Source organism: Grampus griseus (assembly GCF_964374135.1).
Source record: "Grampus griseus genome assembly, chromosome: 15".
Taxonomy (NCBI): domain Eukaryota; kingdom Metazoa; phylum Chordata; class Mammalia; order Artiodactyla; family Delphinidae; genus Grampus; species Grampus griseus.
The window spans coordinates 83,878,346-83,891,634 of record NC_139009.1 but is presented as its reverse complement, the minus strand read 5'-3'; the positions used below and the strand labels follow the sequence as shown (position 1 = coordinate 83,891,634).

General features: G+C 39.2%; 1 pseudogene across 1 annotated transcript in view; it reads left to right on the top strand.

Moving 5' to 3' along the window:
* Positions 1–7,130, top strand: part of LOC309834167 (elongation factor 1-alpha 1-like) — a 50,898-nt pseudogene extending 43,768 nt beyond the window's left edge. Inside the window, exon 2 of the transcript in view lies at positions 6,026–7,130. The product of the transcript in view is annotated as an elongation factor 1-alpha 1-like (transcript). The remainder of the gene's footprint in view (positions 1–6,025) is intronic.
* Positions 7,131–13,289: the final 6,159 nt, after the last annotated feature.

Here is a 13,289-nt window from a genome sequence, read left to right as displayed (position 1 = left end):
CTCTTGTGTTTCCCGCTAGAGAAGTTCCTTTAGCATTTGTTGTAGAGCTGGTTTGGTGGTGCTGAATTCTCTTAGCTTTTGCTTGTCTGTAAAGCTTTTGATTTCTCCATCAAATCTGAATGAGATCCTTGCCGGGTAGAGTAATCTTGGTTGTAGGTTCTCCCCTTTCATACCTTTAAATATATCATGCCACTCCCTTCTGACTTGTAAAGTTTCTGCTGAGAAATCAGCTGTTAACCTTATGGGCATTCCCTTGTATGTTATTTGTCATTTTTCCCTTGCTGCTTTCAATAATTTTTCTTTGTCTTTAATTTTTGCCAGTTTGATTACTATGTGTCTTGGCGTGTTTCTCCTTGAGTTTATCCTATGTGGGACTTGCTGTGCTTCCTGGACTTGGGTGGCTATTTCCTTTCCCATGTTAGGGAAGTTTTCAACTATAATCTCTTCGAATAATTTCTCTCATCCTTTCTCTCTCTCTTTTCCTTCTGGGACCCCTATAATGCGAATGTTGTGGCATTTAATGTTGTCCCAGAGGTCTCTTAGGCTGTCTTCATTTCTTTTCATTCTTTTTTCGTTAGTCTGTTCAGCAGCAGTGAATTCCACCATTCTGTCTTCCAGATCACTTATCCATTCTTCTGCCTCAGTTATTCTGCTATTGATTCCTTCTAGGGTAGTCTTCATTTCAGTTATTGTATTGTTCATCTGTTTGTTTGTTCTTTAATTCTTCTAGGTTTTGTTAAACATATCTTGCATCTTCTCGATCGTTGCCTCTGTTCTTTTTCCGAGGTCCTGGATCATCTTCACTATCATTATTCTGAATTCTTTTTCTGGAAGTTTGCCTATCTCCACTTCATTTAGTTGTTTTTCTGGGGTTTTATCTTGTTCCTTCATCTGAGACATAGCTCTGTGCCTTTTCATCTTGTCTATCTTTCTGTGAATGTGGTTTTTGTTCCACAGGCTGCAGGATTGTAGTTCTTCTTGCTTCTGCTGTCTACCCTTTGGTGGATGAGGTTATCTAAGAGGCTTGATGGGAGGGACTGGTGGTGGGTAGAGCTGACTGTTGCTCTTGTGGGAAGAGCTCAGTAAAACTTTAATCCACTTGACTGTTGATGGATGGGGCTGGGTTCCCTCCCTGTTGGTTGTTTGGTGTGAGGCAACCCAACACTGCATCATACCTGGTGTCTTTGGTGGGGCTAATGACAGACTCTGGGAGGGCTCACGCCAAGCAGTATTTCCCAGAACTTCTGCTGGCAGTGTCCTTGTCCCCATGGTGAAACAGAGCCACCCCCCGCCTCTGCAGGAGACCCTCCAACACTAGCAGGTAGGTCTGGTTCAGTCTCCGCTGGCGTTACTGCTTCTTCCCCTGGGTCCCAATGCGCACATTACTTTGTGTGTGCCCTCCAAGAGTGGAGTCTCTGTTTCCCCCAGTCTTGTCAAAGTCCTGCAATCAATTCCCACTAGGCTTCAAAGTCTGATTCTCTAGGAATTCCTCTTCCTGTTGCCAGACTCCCAGGTTGGGATGCCTGACATGGGGCTCAGAACCTTCACTCCAGTGGGTGGACTTCTGTGGTATAAATGTTCACCAGTCTGTGAGTCACCCACCCACCAGTTACGGGGTTTTATCTTACTGTGATTGCGCCCCTCCTACCATCTCATCGTGGCTTCTCCTTTGCCTTTGGATGTGGGGTATCTTTTTTGGTGAGTTCCAGTATCTTCCTGTCGATGATTGTCCAGCAGCTAGTTGTGATTCTGGTGTTTTCGCAAGAGGAAATGAGAGCACATCCTTCTACTCCGCCATCATGGTTCCTCTCTATGTAATCTTTTTTGCTTAGTTTTGTGAAATCAGTTTCCCTTAGACTCTTTAAAATTTCTTACCCATTTTAGCTGTATGCTTTAAAGTTTTCAGATACCTGTACTTGTCAAAGTCATTTTCCATGAATCTTCCTGAAGATGAAGAAGCTGATGCTTTGCAAAACATAACTGTCTATGAATGGCAACCGGCTTAAAAACGCAAGGTTAGAGATATAATTACAATGTTTTTTACAAAGGAGCTTAACCAAGATGTTGTGACATGCAACATTTTAAGATAACACCTAGAATTATGACAACATATCAGGGCATAGCAGATTTTAGGAATTTCATATAAATTTTGGAATATCTATATTAATGATTTACTACATTTACTTATATAACCTAAAGTTCATCTCCAATCAGTTGAGAATGTGTCTCAAGTAATTTTAACATACCAAATAAGCCTAATTAGTTTTACATTCCTCTCTGATATGTCTCAGGGTTCCTTTGAAGCAAGCACTTCTCAGAGTTAGCTGGAGGTTAAAAGAAATTTAGTTAGAATTTGATATTTGTGAAGTTTGTTAAATATATCAGAAAGGTTTTAAAACACATGAGGTCACTGTGGAATATTACTTATTCACTTAACTAAAGGCTTTAAGAAAGTTTTCCCAAAAAATTACTTAAAGGCACAGAAACTCACACAATCTGTTATCAAAAGCAACACTCCAAGAAAACTTTCTTCCCTTAACAGAGAGAAAATTAAACTCCAGTCTTGTACCAGCTTACTTTTTTGTGTGTGTGTGTGGTATGCGGGCCTCTCACTGTTGTGGCCTCTCCCGTTGCGGAGCACATGCTCCGTTCGCACAGGCTCAGCGGCCATGGCTCACAGGCCCAGCCGCTCTGCGGCATGTGGGATCCTCCCAGACCAGGGCACGAACCCGTGTCCCCTGCATCGGCACGTGGACTCTCAACCACTGTGCCACCAGGGAAGCCCCCAGCTTACTTTTAACAACAAAATCTGCTTACTAAATTGAATTAAATCTAAATTTGGTCAATTCTATCCATGCACAAACCGTTTTCCTTAGGATTCCTTTTCCACAAAACTTCCATCACTTTCTGTATCCAAATAGTTTGTCCCTTATTTTTCCCATCTAGAGACAACTAGCTCTAAGACAAAATTACTTTTCTCTTAATGAAATGCAATTCCATCCTTTATACCTCCTTTTTTAAAACACACATTCTTACTTTCCTACTGTATACTGAAATGTATTTCTTTATTATTTCCAGTAGCCTTAGCTACATGATTAAGATAGAATCCTCAACTCTTAAAATCTTAGTTTCCAGTGAAAACTAAGAAATAAGCAATTATGAACTGTCTTCTACATTAGCATTCAATAGATTGGCAAACATAAATACCCATAATAATTTCTAAATATAGGTGCTTTCTTATAGAGAATATCTAAGGGTTGCACCAAACATATTCATCGATAGTTCTGAACACTTTTAGTTTTTCCAAAAAGGGAAGCCAATGTCAGGTAATATTTCAATATTTCTTTTTTGGGAGGGAATGACCTAGTTATTAAACTTCCATCATTTAACTCAATTTGGCATAACTCTAAGATTTCAATTTACCAAATATCTGGAGTTATTATGTTTAAGTACACATGTCTAAAACATGATCATTTCTAAACAATTCACCCAAAAACTCTTGCCTCATTTGCATTCAATTTACTTATAAGAATTTTATCACAATAATTTAATTTTCTTGCTGACAAATTTGCAACAGATATAACAAGGTCTTGTTTGTTATTTCTATTAAACCCAAGTATAATAAAAGTATTATACTTAATGTTCATGACTCTAAAGACATTTCTACATTAATTAGATCAGCAAACTTAAACTAACCTTAATACCAGATATCAACTTAATATTGAATAATTCTCAGTTCACATGAACCTGAAAGCCATTTTGTCTAGCTACTTTTATATTTAATTTGTAAGTGCTTGCTTACTTTTAAGTCAGTTAAGTAGAGCTCTTTATAGATTGAATTTTGATAATATTTTCCAGAGGTAGAGATATTTCATATGTATAATGTGTTCACAGACATATAAACAGACAACACTAGAGCTCTCATAGGTTCACTTGAAAAAACTCAGTTATGGGACTTCCCTTGTGGTGCAGTGGTTAAGAATCCACCTGCCCATGCAGGGGACATGGATTCGAGCCCTGGTCCAGGAAGATCCCACATGCTTCAGGGCACCTAAGCCCATGCCTGCTTCTAGAGCCCACGAGCCACAACTACTGAAGCCCGCACACCTAGAACCTGTGCTCTGCAGCAAGAGAAGCCACCACAATGAGAAGCCCGCGCACCGCAATGAAGAGTAGTCCCCACTTGTTGCAACTAGAGAAAGCCAGCGTGCAGCAACGAAGACCCAACACAGCCAAAAATAAATACATTTAAAAAATAAAAATTTAAAAATAAATTTAAAAACTCAGTTATGAATCAGGTATTACAATATAAACTTACTAGTTTACAAATGAGTAAACGTTGCTTGCTCAGATGATAAAGGCTTTACTATTTCTTCTTGATAAACCCTTAGAAGGCTTATGAACTAAACTTAGGCTGATGGAGCCTTCAGTCCAAGGATCACACGTTGATTACATAAGCTCCTAAGAGCCCAGGTAGATCATCTACATCTCAAAGGCACAGGAAACAACTTCTCCCAGAAAGGCCCTTCTCTAAGGATCAGAATTTAAAGAGATATTTTTCCAAGCTAGATTTTTCTAATTGCATATACAAGGAAAGGAATCTGTTTTGGAGTTTCAAAAGAGTTTCATCTTGGGTTTCCCTGGTGACGCAGTGGTTGAGAGTCCGCCTGCTGATGCAGGGGACACGGGTTCGTGCCCTGGTCCGGGAAGATCCCACATGCCGCGGAGCGGCTGGGCCCGTGAGCCATGACTGCTTAGCCTGCGTGTCCGGAGCCTGTGCTCTGCAACGGGAGAGGCCACAGCAGTGAGAGGCCCGCATACCGCAAAAAAAAAAAAAAAGTTTCATCTTATCCAGTTTTTCTCTAGAGTCTAAAGAATATTGTGGCCACACAATGTTATAATAAAATACCATCTTTCTCTTAGTCATCGTCTCATAACAAAAATCTTTCCCATTTCAAAAGACAAAAGATAGACACGAAACACAAATTCACAAACCAGACTGGTCACAAACCCAAATCCTCCTCAAGCCCGTGGAGAGACCAATTTGGAATCTCACTTTTTTTGCTCCCTTAAAGAATTGACACTCTAGGGCAGGGAAGACTGATACTCATCAAGGTCAAAGGGCAGCGAGCTGCCACAGAACAGGTAAGAGAGATTGGCTGGTGCTAGCTCCAGCAGATTTACCCAGATCTAGAGCCCATCAGCTCTTAAAGTTGCAAGTTTCATTTCTATCAACCTGAAGTAAAAAGGCAGCTGGTGTCAGGCAGGAAAGAGACCAGGAGAGTCTAAAAAATTGGCTTAGTCAGCGGCCGAGACCTCCCCAGAAATTTCCCCACGAAGGCCAGCTAGCCACAAGCAGCTGACTCATCACTACTGTCCCGGTGCATTGCTGTGGCTGGTGGCCTTACTCCAGGAAGCCCAGAGGACCCAAATATCATGAGAGTTCAGCTCCACATTGGGTGCCAAAACATCTGTTACCAAGTCAGATCCAGCTGCTCGCCACTCGAAAATCAATACATGAGAGAGAGATGTTGGTAGAAAGGAAAGCTGCTTTTCATCAGAATGCCAGCAATCTGGGTAGATGGTGGACTCAGTGTCCCCCAAAACCCACCTCCAAAGATTCTGCTTGACCATGCAAGTTTTTAAAGGGTAAAAGGGTGTAATCTCAGTTAATCACTGAGATAGGGGATCAGAATGGTCACCATCCCCCACTGTACGCAGGCTCGTCTGCAGGCTTATAGACTTCTTGTGGTTTTTCTTTAGATGCTATCTTGTTCACGCAGCTTTTTCACAAGATTACTGAAGGGAAGGCCAGGGAAGAGATTTCATCATCTGTTAATTACTTATTCTTCATTTCTACTTCTTTGATCTATGGAAGGAGCTAACAGATTAGGAAGGTATTATGTGATCCAAAGATTTGAAAGGTGTGCTAGGGCTGGAGATGCGTAGAATATGGAGGTGCTTTGTTTAAGGTTAGTGACAGGACAAGAGGTGTCTCCTGCAGAGAGCTCTTTCCTGCCTAAAGCTGCTTACGGTATGCCTGGGTCTTGGACAGACTGAAAGCTGAACATGAGCATGTTATCACCATTGACATCTCCCTGTGGGAATTCGAGAACAGCAAGTACTATGTGACCATCATTGATGCCCCAGGACACAGAGACTTTGTCAAAAACATGATTACAGGCATATCCCAGGCCGACTGCGCTGTCCTGATTGTTGCTGCTGGTGTTGTGAATTTGAAGCAGGTATCTCCAAGAACGTGCCCTTCTGGCTAACACTCTGGGCATGAAAGAACTAATTGTCGGAGTTAACAAAATGGATTCCACTGGTCACCTTACAGCCAGAAGAGATACAAGAAAATTATTAAGGAATTTAGCACCTACATTAAGAAAATTGGCTACAACTCTGACACAGTAGAATTTGTGCCAATTTCTGGCTGGAATGGTGGAACCATGCTGGAGTCAAGTGCTAGCATGCCATGGTTCAAGGGATGGAAAATCATCTGTAAAGTTGCCAATACCAGTGGAACCACACTGCTTGAAGCTCTGGATTGCATCTTGCCACCAACTTGTCCAACTGACAAGTCCTTGCATCTGCCCCTCCAGGATGTCTACAAAATTGGTGTTATTGGTACTGTCCCTTTGGGTCGAGTGGAGACTTGCGTTCTCAAACGTGGCATGGTGGTCACCTTTGCTCCAGTCATTGTTAGAACTGAAGTCTGTTGAAATGCACCATTAAGTTTTGAGTAAAGCCCTTCCGGGGGACAATGTGGGCTTCAATGTCAAGAGCATGTCTGTCAACTATGTTTGTCATGGCAATGTGGCTTGTGACAGCAAAAATGACCCACCAGTGGAAACATCTGGCTTCACAGCTCACGTGATTATCTTGAACCATCCAGGACAAATCAGCATTGGATATTCACCTGTGCTGGACTGTCACACAGCTCACATTGCTTACAGGTTTGCTGAGCTGAAAGAGAAGATTGATCATCATTCTGGAAAAACAAGCTGGAAGATGTCCCCAAATTCTTGAAATCTGGTGATGTTGCCATTGTTGATATGCTTGTTGGCAAGCCCATGTGTGTTGTGAACCTCTATGACTATCCTTTTTGTTTGTTTTTCTGTTCATGACATGAGATAGACAGTAACTGTGGATGTCATCAAAGCAGCAGACAAGAAGGCAGCTGGAGTTGACAAGGCACCAGGTCTGCCCAGAAAGTTCAGAAAGCTAAATGAATATTATCCCCAATACCCTCTTTTTTTAAATTAAAATATAGTTGAACTACAACTTTGCATTAGTTTCAGGTATACAGTCAATTGATTCAGATAAATATATGTGCCATACAGTAGTCCTTGTTGGTTATCTACTTTATATATAGTGCTGTGTATATCTTAATCCCCCACTAGTAATTTATACCTGTCCCCCCACATCCCCTTTAGTAACCCTAAGTTTTTCTGTGTCTGTGGGTCTATTTTTGTTTTGTATCTTTTTTTAAAGATTTTTAAAATATAAGTGATATTATATGATATTTGTCTCTGTCTGGCTTACTTCACTTAATATGATAAGCACTAGATCCATCCGTGTTGCTGAAAATGGCATTATTTCATTCTTTTTTTTTACCAAGTAATATTTCATTGTATGTATATACACCACATCTTCTTTGTTCATTTATCTATTGATGGACATTTAGGTTGATTCCATGTCTTGGCTATTGTAAATAGTGCTGCTATGAACATTGGGGTGCATGTATCTTTTTCAATTATGGTTTTCTCCAAATAGATGACCAGGACTGCAGGATCACATAGTAGTTCTATTTATAGTTTTAAAGAATCTCCATATTGTTCTCCGTAGTGGCTGCACCAATTTACACACCCACCAACAGTGTAGGAGGGTTCCTTTCTCTCCACCCCCTCTCTAGCATTTGTTATTTGCAGACATTTTAATAATGGAAATTCTGACTGGTGTGAGGTGATACCTCATTGTAGTTTTGATTTGCATTTCTCTAATAATCAGGCATGCTAAGAATCTTTTCATGTGCCTTTTGGAATCTGTATGTTTTCTGTGGAGAGATATCTTCATAGATCTTTTGCCCATTTTTGATGAGGCTGTTTGCCTTTTGATACTGAGTTGTATGAGCTGTTTGTATATTTTGGAGATGAATCCCTTGTCAGTCACATCAATTGTAAATATTTTCTGCCATTCTGTATGTTGTCTTCATTTTTTACAGTTTCTGTTGCTGTGTAAAAGCTTTTAAGTTTAATTAGTCCCCATTTCTTTATTTTTGTTTTCTTTCATTACTCTAGGAGAAAGATCCAAGAAGATACTCCAGCAATTTTTGTCAAAGGGTGTTCTGCCTTTGTTTTCCTCTAGGAGTTTTACAGTAACTGGTTTTATATTTAGGTCTTTAATCCATTTTGAGTCTATTTTTATATATGGTGTTAGAGGATGTTCTAATTTCATTCTTTTACATCTAGCAGTTCTGTTTTCCCAGTACCACTTATTGAAGAGAATGTCTTTTCTCCATTGTATATGCTTCCCTTTTTTGTTGTATATTAATTGACCATAGGTGCATGGGTTTATTTCTGGGCCTTCCTCTTCCATTGATCTATATGTCTGTTTTTGTGCCAGTACCATACTGTTTTGATTACTGTAGCTTTGTAGTATAGTCTGAAATCAGGGCACCTGATTCCTCCAGCTCGGTTTTTCTTTCTCAAGATTGCTTTGGCTATTTGGAGTCTTTTGTGTCTCCATACAAATTTTTTCTTCTAGTTCTGTGTAAAATGCCATTGGTAGTTTGATAGGGATTGCAATGAATATGTAGACTGCTTTGGGTAGTATAGTCATTTTGACAATATTGATTCCTCCAGTTCAATAGCATGCTATATTTCCATCTGTGTTGTATTCAATTTTTTATCAGCATCTTACAGTTTTTAGAGTACAGGTCTTTTGCCTCCTTAGGTGTGATTATTCCTAGGTATTTTATTGGTTTTGATGAGACGGTAAATGGGATCGTTTCCTTAGTTTCTCTTTCTGATCTTTCATTGTTACTGTATAGAAATGCAACAGATTTCTGTGTATTAATTTTTCTATCCTGAAACTTTACCAAATTCATTGATGAGCTTTCGTGGTTTTCTGGTAGCATCTTCAGGATTTTCTATGTATAGTATCATATCATCTGCAAACAGTGACAGTTTTACTTCTTCCTTTCCAATTTGGGTTCCTTTTATTTTTCTTCTCTGATTGCTGTGGCTAGGACTTACAAAACTATGTTGAAAAAAGATGGCAACAGCTGGCATCCTTGTCTTGTTACTGATCTTAGAGGAAATGCTTTCAGCTTTTCACCACTGAATATGATGTTAGCTGTGGGTTTGTCATATATGGCCTTTATTATGTTAAGGAAGCTTCCCTCTATGCCCACTTTCTGGAGAGTTTTTATCATAAATATGTGTTAACTTTTGTCAAAAGCTTTTTCTGCATCTACTGAGATGAGTATATGGTTTTTATTATTCAATTTGTTAATGTGGTATATTACACTGATTGATTTGCAGATACTGAAAAATCCTTGCATCACTGGGATAAATCACTCTCAATCATGGTGTATGATTCTTTTAATCTATTGATGGATTTGTTTTGCTAGTATTGTTTGAGGATGTTTGCATTTATATTCATCAGGGATATTGGCCTGTAGTTTTCTTTTTTTGTAGTATCTTTGTCCAGTTTTAGTATCAGGGTGATGGTGGCCTCGTAGAATGAGTTTGGAAGTGTTGCTTCCTCTGCAATTCTTTGGAATAGTTTCAGAAGGATAGGCATAACCTTTTCTCTAAATATTTGGTAGAATTTGCCTGTGAAGCCATCTGGTCCTGAACTTTTGTTTGTTGGGACTTTTAAAATCATAGATTCAATTTCAGTACTTGTAATTGGTCTGTTCATATTATCTATTTCATCCTGTTTCAGTCTTGGGAGACTGTACCTTTCTAAGAATGTATCCATTTCTTCTAGGTTGTCCATTTTATTGGCATATAGTTGTTATAGTCTCTTATGATCCTTTGTATTTCTGTGTTGTCAGTTGTAATTTCTCCTTTTTCATTTCTAACTTTATTCATTTGAATCCTCTCCCTTTTCTTGTTGATAAGTCCAGCTAAAGATTAATCCATTTTGTTTCTCTTTTCAAAGAACCAGCTTTTAGTTTCATTGACTTTTGCTTTTCTCTTTGTTTCTATTTCATTTATTTCTGCTCTGATCTTTATGATTTCCTCCTACTAACTTTGGGTTTTGTTTGTTCCTCTTCGTTTTATTTATTTATTTACATCTTTATTGGAGTATAATTGCTTTACAATGGTGTGTTAGTTTCTGCTTTATAACAAAGTGAATCAGTTATACATATACATATGTTCCCATATCTCTTCCCTCTTGCGTCTCCCTCCCTCCCACCCTCCCTATCCCACCCCTCCAGGCAGTCACAAAGCACCGAGCTGATCTCCCTGTGCTATGCGGCTGCTTCCCACTAGCTATCTACCTTACGTTTGATAGTGTGTATATGTCCATCCCACTCTCTCGCTTTGTCACAGCTCACCCTTCCCCCTCCCCATATCCTCAAGTCCATTCTCTAATAGATCTGTGTCTTTATTCCTGTCTTACCCCTAGGTGCTTCATGACATTGTTTTTCTTAAATTCCATATATATGTATTAGGATACGGTATTTGTCTTTCTCTTTCTGACCTACTTCACTCTGTATGACAGACTCTAGGTCCATCCACCTCATTACAAATAGCTCAATGTCGTTTCTTTTTATGGCTGAGTAATATTCCATTGTATATATGTGCCACATCTTCTTTATCCATTCATCCGATGATGGACACTTAGGTTGTTTCCATCTCTGGGCTATTGTAAATAGAGCTGCAATGAACATTGTGGTACATGACTCTTCTTGAATTATGGTTTTCTCAGGGTATATGCCCAGTAGTGGGATTGCTGGGTCATATGGTAGTTCTATTTATAGTTTTTTAAGGAACCTCCATACTGTTCTCCACAGTGGCTGTATCAATTTACATTCCCACCTACAGTGCAAGAGGGTTCCCTTTTCTCCACACCCTCTCTAGCATTTATTGTTTCTAGATTTTTTGATGATGGCCATTCTGACTGGTGTGAGATGATATCTCATCGTAGTTTTGATATGCATTTCTCTAATGATTAATGATGTTGAGCATCCTTTCATGTATTTGTTGGCAGTCTGTATATCTTCTTTGGAGAATGTCTTCTGCCCATTTTTGGATTGAGTTGGTTTTTTGTTATTGAGCTGCATGTGCTGCTTATAAATTTTGGAGATTAATCCTTTGTCGGTTGCTTCATATGCAAATATTTTCTCCCATTCTGAGGGTTGTCTTTTGATCTTGTTTATGGTTTCCTTTGCTGTGCAAAAGCATTGAAGTTTCATTAGGTCCCATTTGTTTATTTTTGTTTTTATTTCCATTTCTCTAGGAGGTGGGTCAGAAAGGATCTTGCTGTGATTTATGTCAAAGAGCGTTCTGCCTATGTTTTCCTCTAAGAGTTTGATAGTTTCTGGCCTTATGTTTAGGTCTTTAATCCATTTTGAGCTTATTTTTGTGTATGGTGTTAGGGAGTGATCTAATCTCATACTTTTACATGTACCTGTCCAGTTTTCCCAGCACCACTTATTGAAGAGGCTGTCCTTTCTCCACAGTACATTCCTGCCTCCTTTATCAAAGATAAGGTGACCATATGCACGTGGGTTTATCTCTGGGCTTTCTGTCCTGTTCCATTGATCTATCTTTCTGTTTTTGTGCCAGTACCATACTGTCTTGATTACTGTAGCTTTGTAGTATAGTCTGAAGTCCGGGAGCCTGAGTCTTCCAGCTCCGTTTTTCGTTCTCAAGATTGCTTTGGCTATTCGGGGTCTTTTGTGTTTCCATACAAATTGTGAAATTTTTTGTTCTAGTTCTGTGAAAAATGCCAGTGGTAGTTTGATAGGGATTGCATTGAATCTGTAGATTGCTTTGGGTAGTAGAGTCGTTTTCACAATGTTGATTCTTCCAATCCAAGAACATGGTATATCTCTCCATCTAGTTGTATCATCTTTAATTTCTTTCATCAGTGTCTTATAATTTTCTGCATACAGGTCTTTTGTCTCCTTAGGTAGGTTTATTCCTAGGTATTTTATTCTTTTTGTTGCAAAGGTAAATGGGAGTGTTTTCTTGATTTCACTTTCAGATTTTTCATCATTAGTGCATAGGAATGCCAGGGATTTCTGTGCATTAATTTTGTATCCTGCTACTTTACCAAATTCGTTGATTAGCTCTAGTAGTTTTCTGGTAGCATCTTTAGGGTTCTCTATGTATAGTATCATGTCATCTGCAGACAGTGACAGCGTTACTTCTGCTTTTCCGATTTGGATTCCTTTTGTTTCCTTTTCTTCTCTGATTGCTGTGGCTAAAACTTCCAAAACTATGTGGAATAAGAGCGGTGAGAGTGGGCAACCTTGTCTTGTTCCTGATCTTACTGGAAATGCTTTCAGTTTTTCACCATTGAGGACAATGTTGGCTGTGGGTTTGTCATATATGGCCTTTATTATGTTAAGGAAAGTTCTCTCTATGCCTACTTTCTGCAGGGTTTTTATCATAAATGGGTGTTGAATTTTGTGAAAGGCTTTCTCTGCATTTATTGAGATGATCATACGGTTTTTCTCCTTCACTTTGTTAATATGGTGTATCACGTTGATTGATTTGCGTATATTGAAGAATCCTTGCATTCCTGGAATAAACCCTACTTGATCATGGTGTATGATCCTTTTAATGTGCTGTTGGATTCTCTTTGCTAGTATTTTGTTGAGGATTTTTGCATCTATGTTCATCAGTGATATTGGCCTGTAGTTTTCTTTCCTTGTGACATCCTTGTCTGGTTTTGGTATCAGGGTGATGGTGGCCTCATAGAATGAGTTTGGGAGTGTTCCTCCCTCTGCTATATTTTGGAAGAGTTTGAGAAGGATAGGTGTTAGCTCTTCTCTAAATGTTTGATAGAATTCACCTGTGAAACCATCTGGTCCTGGGGTTTTGATTGTTGGAAGATTTTTAATCAGTTTCAATTTCAGTGCTTGTGATTGGTCTGTTCATATTTTCTATTTCTTCCGGATTCAGTCTTGCCAGGTTGTGCATTTCTAAGAATTTGTCCATTTCTTCCAGGTTGTCCATTTTATTGGCATACAGTTGCTTGTAGTAATCTGTCATGATCTTTTGTATTTCTGCATTGTCAGTTGTTACTTCTCCTTTTTCATT